Below are 6,963 nucleotides of genomic sequence, written 5' to 3'. Positions count from 1 at the left end.
GGTCCTCCCTCCTCCCTTTTTTAAAGATGGGGACCACGTTGGTTATCTTCCAATCATCCGGCACCTGGCCTGAGCACCACGAACGCTCGTAAAGCCATGCCAAGGGCCCTGCAATAACCCCTGCTAGCTCCCTCAACACCCTGGGGTGGAGAGCATCTGGACCCACTGATTTGAACACATCCAGCCCCTCCAGAACCTCTCTAACCCAGTCCTCCCCAACCTGAGGTCTGGAGGCATTTCCCTCGAGTCCATCTTGCATCATGGTGGGGAAGTCCTGGTCCCTGCCCAAGAAAATGGAGTCTTCCGAACATGATAGTTTACAGTCTTCAATCAGGTCTGGGGGAGATCTTCTCCTCCTCCCCTTAGGAAAGGGGTATGACTTTATTTCTCTTGCTGCCTCCTGATTGGTGGATGGGCTCCACCAATCAAAACAGCAGGATCTCAAGTCTGGGCCTCAACCCAAGCTCTGAAAGGTGAGCCTGCTACATTAAGATTCTCAACAAGAGTGAATTCAAGAAAAAACACAAGTATGGTCACCCACTTTCAGCAAAAACACAGATGGAGGAGATACCTGCCTTTTATTTAAAAGTTCACATCTTCCAGGGGAGTGTGCTATTACCAGGCTAGGAACAGGGTCACCTTCCATCCTTACTGTATGCATTAGTTGTGCTCAGAAAACACCTATCAGATCTGTCTCCAAAGAAGGACGGTTAGGATCAAGGGGAGACAGTTGGGGGTTGGCAACATGGTATGGGGTGTCGTCAGGGGCATCAGGAGGTGGGATGACTATGGGATCTCTGGGATAGGAGCAGCTCAGTGTAAAATCATTGCTGCAGTCAAGCAGCTTGAGATTTTTTTTCCCCTTTTTTTACTGGTAATTTGCAAAGATTTTACTGACAACCAAACTTTTTTCCCATGGTTGTCTTTGAACCCCTAAATCTGAAGCCAGCTCTTGTCCAAGTCCTGGCAGAAGGGTTACATTTACATTATGTAAAACATATGTCAGTAAAAGTTTGTTGTCAATAAAACTGCACAATATCAGTCAAAAAAGAATTATTTTGGATTGGCAACCCAGTTAGTGGGTTCAGACCTAAAATGTTGAGTAAGATTTAATCCTCACGCTGAGGATTAAATCTCACTCAACATTTGCAATATCTGGGCCTGCCACGTCTGTCATTCTCCCTTGGGAACCTACCTTGGGAGAAGGCAATCAAGAGTTACTGTCTGGTAAAGCAATGCTGTTTCAAGCTTGGGCTCTGAATAATAGTAGATTGAATAATTATTATTTGATAAATTATTGATGGTTCCTGCTATGATGATTTGTTGAAACAATGTATATGTTAAACCAGCCTTGGTCACACTCCTGTCAGCAGTATTATTTTTTGCCATAAAAGGTACAGCATCTCCAAGACTGCTCTAACTTATACTGAAAGGAGGCACATTATATCTCCTGGATAATACAAATTTGAGTTTTATGCTATCTTTGCATCACCAAACTTAGACCACAGAACCTGACCCAGCAGATCTCAGACATAATCTTTGCTTCCTTCCCTGAAGTAGGTGTGTCCATAAGAAGAAGAAAACTGTTGGTATATATTAACAAGTGCTAGCAATATTCATACACATGCTATTTTATTCTACCATTATTTGAGACTTAGCTTGTGACAACACATTGTAATTAGATTCATGAACATTACAGATTTTCCATTACAATGTTCCAGTTCAATCTTTTCAGAGCTCTCTTAGATGGAAGGAGACTGAATTTCAGCCAGGGAAAATTCATAAATGTTTTTACATTGGTTTTACATTGTATTTTTAGTTTCATTTTAGAATTCAAATCAGCTCTTGAGGAAATGTCTCCAGATGGAATAATAACAGCTTTCACTTGGATATCACCACCTATCTAGGGATATCAATATGGTTTATTAATAGCAGCTCCTTTATGACTATTCTGTGAGTTAGGTAACATATTATCTTTATTTTACACACGAAAAAAATGAAGCACCGTGAGTTAAAGGTCTCTAACCTGCAGTAGTGCATGTTGGCAAATTTCCATTGACCTCATTGGGAGCAAATTACTCAAGAAAGCCACAAGCTGCCTAGGCAATGTTTTAATCAACATTCCTGTAGTTTGAAATCCCTGCTTCAAAGAAACGATAGGGGCATGGGGCCAGTCCATGGGCTGGATGAATGGTGCATGGCTGGTCCTGCTAGCCAGGTCAGACCCACAGACCCACATGCAGTGCTCACTCCAGCCAGCCTGGGACTCTGCCATACATGGTGCCCATGCGGGGCCAGTATGGAACATGTCCGGTACCTGCTTTAATTGGTCTGGGACCTGCATATGGCACCTGCTCTGGAGCAGCCTGGGTGAATACTGCATATAGCATGGATTCTGGACTTATCAGAGTGGGTACCATATATGGCAGGCAGGTTGGACCAGCTAGGGCAGGCACTATGTGGGTGTGCATCACAAAGCAGTTAGAGAGGGTACCACATACAGTGCAGGTCCTAGACTGGCCACTGTGTACAGTACATGTCCCAGACCCTGCACACAGGGCTGGTCTGGTGCACATTACATGTAGTGCATGGGTCAACTCTAGACCCAGGGGCAGCGCTGGGAGCTGGATGATGGGGCTCCATGCGTTAGATCTGTGGGCTGTATCTTTGACACCCTTGCTTTATAGCACTTAAATAATTTATGGCATCTGTTTATCAGTGAATGATGGTGGATATTATAGCTATTCTACTGACTGGTAGTGCATTTTTTCTTGTCGCTGTAAAGACTGATGTTAGACTTAGAGGTCCTGCTAAAGTGATCACCAGTGTACATGGCATTACTGACAGTCTGTTTCCTTCAGGCATGTTTCTGTTGTAATTCGAGTGACCGTTTCTCATCATGATGTTGGAATCCGTGATTGAGAAAGGGTCACCACTTTGTCCTGTATCCTGCTAAGGCCTCCCAAAGGTTTAGGTCAGTTCCAAAAGCCCTCATATCTTGCTGGCAAACATCTTTGAAATGCAATATTGGGTGCTCTACTCTTCTCTCCCCCCAGCAATTTGCCCACACAGCATGTCCTTCAGGATGTACCCATCTTTCATCCTGCATAGATAGCCAAGCCAGCATATGCATCGCTGCTTGAGTAGTGCAGTGATGCTTGGCAGGCTGGCTTTGGTGAGGACCTCTGTGTTGGTGATTCTGTCTTGCCACTTGATGTTAAGGATGCACTGTAAACAGAGTAGGTGGAAGCTGTTCAGCTTCCTATCTTGATATGCATATGTTGACCATGTTTCACTGCTATATGTCAGGACACCGAGCATGCAGGCTTTGTACATAAGCAGCTTAGTTTTGATTGTGAGTTTTTCATAGTTTCATAGTTGTTAGGGTCGGAAGGGACCTGAGCAGATCATCAAGTCTGACCCCCTGCCATGGGCAGAAATGAATACTGGGATCAAATGATGCCAGCTAGGTGATTATCTAGCCTCCTTTTGAAGATCCCCAAGGTAGGAGCAAGCACCACTTCCCTTGGAAGTTGGTTCCAGAGCCTAGCCACCCTGACTGTGAAGTAATGCCTCCCAATGTCTAGCCTGAGCCTACTCTCAATCAGCTTGTGGCCGTTATTCCTAGTTACACTGGGTAGTGCTCAGGGGAACAGGGCTGTTGGATCATTACTGGGGACAGGGGTGTGCCTTCACACCTGACAGCTGTTTGCAGGTCTCTTTCCCTGTGCATAGCTGGCTCAGGGTGGCTGTCCCTCTCTCTCTCTCTCCCTCCCCCTTATTCTTGCCTGCCATGAATTTTTTTGTTGTTTGCTGGTTCTTGAAGATGTAAAGGAAAGGGGAGAGAGGGAGAGGCTGATGCCACCAACGGATCGCCACTCATTGCTGGTTTGTGCTATGATCTCCAGACTGGCGAAAAAGAAAGGCATCAAATGAACTGAGGAACTGAAAAGAAAATTTATTGGACCAGCAGGGTCCCTTTCTGAGTTTGTTGGGGTCCAGCTAACTCCTTTTATTCAATCTATCTTCCCATGGATGGCTGAGCCTTTCCTGTTGGGACAGTTCGGGTCTCTTTACTTATATTGCCACCACACCTGGCTTGATTGTTTTGGAAGGCAGTCAATCAGGGCAATGCATACCTTGAGGGGAAGCATCCACTTCTTCCTCTCTCTTCCTAGTAGATCCTTGCAACGCTTAGCGCCTATAAGATGCCGGAGGAGAGCAACTTGATATTCCCCCAAGTGAGAGAGAAAACAAAACCAGAGGGAGCCAGACTGTGATGGAAGCAAACCCCACAGCTCCCATTCTTCTATCTGGACTGCCGGTGTATCCAGCTTGGTTAGAAAGTGCCAGTGATTAATTAACAAAAAAAAACCCATTTAGCCAAGGGAGAGAGTGCCTGCATCCTTCTTTTACTCTCTCCCTCCCTTGGATGAGGGCTCCTCCAAGCCCACGAGCCTACCGTTCTCTTCCTTTTTCATGGAGTTTCAATCTCGGGTGGGACATGGTCATCCTTCATTCCTCCCACTGGCTTCCAATTTCACTCCCCCGCCTCTGCCTGGCCCTGGATATTGCTCCAGCCAGTGTGATTCCCCCAATCTGCTTCACATGGCAAGGTGTTAAAGTGGATTCGGTGTGTGCCAGCAGCTCCTGTTGGAGCGTGGAGACTTTATTCTTAGAGACCTTGAGCTCATAGCCAGAAGGATGCACTGGATGAGTATCCTCTGTTCTTTCACAAGGGCCTCTCCCATTCCCCACTGGTCCCCCTTGGCCAGTTTGTAGACGGCCACCAGCTCCCCACTCAGCCTTCTCTTGTGGAGGCTGAACTGGTTCAGGTCTCATAGCCTCTCTTCATAGGGCCTGTCCTGCTGCCCCTGACCATGAGAGTGGCCCTCCTCTGGACCCTCTCAATGCTGGCCACACCCCTCCTGAAGTGTGGTGCCCGGAACTGGATGCAGTACTCCAACTGTGGCCTGACCAATGTTGCATAGAGGGGGAGGATCACCTCCTTGGACCTGCTCATGATGTACCTGTGGATGCATGACAAGGTGAGGTTAGCCTTACTGACTGTGTCCTCACATAGGTGGCCCATGTTCATCTTGGAATCAATAATGACTCCAAGATCCTTTTCTGCCTCTGTGCTGATGAGAAGGGAGTTCCCCAACCTATAGGTATGCTGCTGGTTCTTTCTCCCTCGGTGCAGTACCCTGCACTTGTCAGTATTGAATCCCATCCTATTCTCATCCGCCTACCCCTGTAACCTGTTCCAGAGCTGTTTGGCAAGCTCACTGAAAGTGGTAGCTGCCTTTCCAATGCACACATTTAGTTCTTTATCCAGTGACAGGTTATCTACTCACTGTGGTTTCAAGGTAGCAGAACTTGCTCACTGCTTCAAGAAGTGTGTTGTCAAGCCTGATAGATGGTGACTGGTGAACACCCTGTCCCAAGACCACAGTCTTATTGGTGCTGGTGGTCAGGGAAAACATCCTGCAAGCATGGGAGAGGTGATTAATGAGTATTTGTAGTTGGCCTTTTTTATGGGTGGTAAGTGCAGCATCGTCAGCAAAAAAGGAGCTCTCTAATAAGTATGTGCCTCACTTTTGTCTTGGCTTTTAGATGTGATAGACTGTAGAGTTTGCCATATGATCTTGTGTGAAGATATATGCCCTCATACAAGCCATGAAAAGTGTAGTGCAGCAGCATAGAAAAGAAGATCCCAAAGAGCGTTGGTGCCAGAACACAACCCTACTTCACTCTACTCTTCATCTCAAATCTGTCAGAAGTTGATCCATCAAACTGAACTGTGGTATGCATGTTTTCATGGAAGGAGTGTATAATGCTGAATAATATTGGGGAGCATCCGATCTTGGGGCTGGACCACAAGTTTTTGGAGCCTCCTACAAGATATAGTTTTGGGACCCCTGGATCCATCAAAAAATCAAAATTGCGGTTAATTGCAGTATAAACTCATTGGAATAAAATAGTCAGGGCTGGGCTGCATGCATGTGGGCTGCACTGCAGGGGGTGTGGGGTTGGGGCAGCACATGCTGGGGACTCCTGTGTTCCCTCCCTGGGGCCGGGGTGGGAGCAGAGCTGGGAACTCCTTTCCCACTTGTCTGGGAAGGGGCTCCCTGCCTGCATTGAGCCCTTTAAACATGGCATAGGTGTCGGGGTGGGGGGGTGAGCAGGGCATGGCCCCTTGGCTGCAGGGCTCCCTGTGGCTGCAGGTTCCACAGAATATGATGGGCCTGCCCCGTCTAATCTTGACCAGGCATCCAATCTTTAGGTTATTTATTTGATAGGTAAATGACATAAAATGCACAACGTTTCATTACCATTATTAATAGATTTAATAGATATCATAGATATTAGGGCTGGAAGGGACCTCATCGGGTGCAGCCCCATGCCCAAGGGGCAGAAAGTCTGCTGGCGTCAAATGATCCCAGCAAGATAAGCATCCAAATGTGCCTTAAAGGCATCCAGAGTAGGTGCTTGCACCACTTCTGGGGGGAGTCTGTTCCAGACTTTGGAAACTTGGATGGTAGCAAAGTTTTTCCTTATGTCCAGTCTAAAATGGTCTTCCTGGAGTTTGTGACTGTTAGACCTTGTCGTCCATTGGGGTGCCCTGGTGAACAGATGTTCTCACAGTTCCTGGTGCACACCCCTAATAGGCTGCCACCAAGTCCCCCCTGAGCCTTTGCTTTTCCAGGCTGAAGAGTCCCATGTCTCTCAGCCTTTCCTCATAAGACTTGTTCTTTTGTCCTCTGATCATGTGCGTGACTCTCCTCTGGACTCTCTCAAGGTTCTCCACATCCTTTGGAGCCCAGAACTGGATGTAGTACTCCAACTAGTTGTTAGGGTCGGACTTGATGATCTATTGAGGTCCCTTCCAACTCTAACATCTATGAATCTAGGAACTGTGGCCTCACCAAAGCCGAGTATGGCAGGTGGATGGTTTCTTGG

The sequence above is a fragment of the Gavialis gangeticus genome, unplaced genomic scaffold (assembly GCF_001723915.1).
Source record: "Gavialis gangeticus isolate Ggan-Ray unplaced genomic scaffold, GavGan_comp1, whole genome shotgun sequence".
Taxonomy (NCBI): domain Eukaryota; kingdom Metazoa; phylum Chordata; order Crocodylia; family Gavialidae; genus Gavialis; species Gavialis gangeticus.
Note: the sequence above shows the minus strand (reverse complement) of the source record.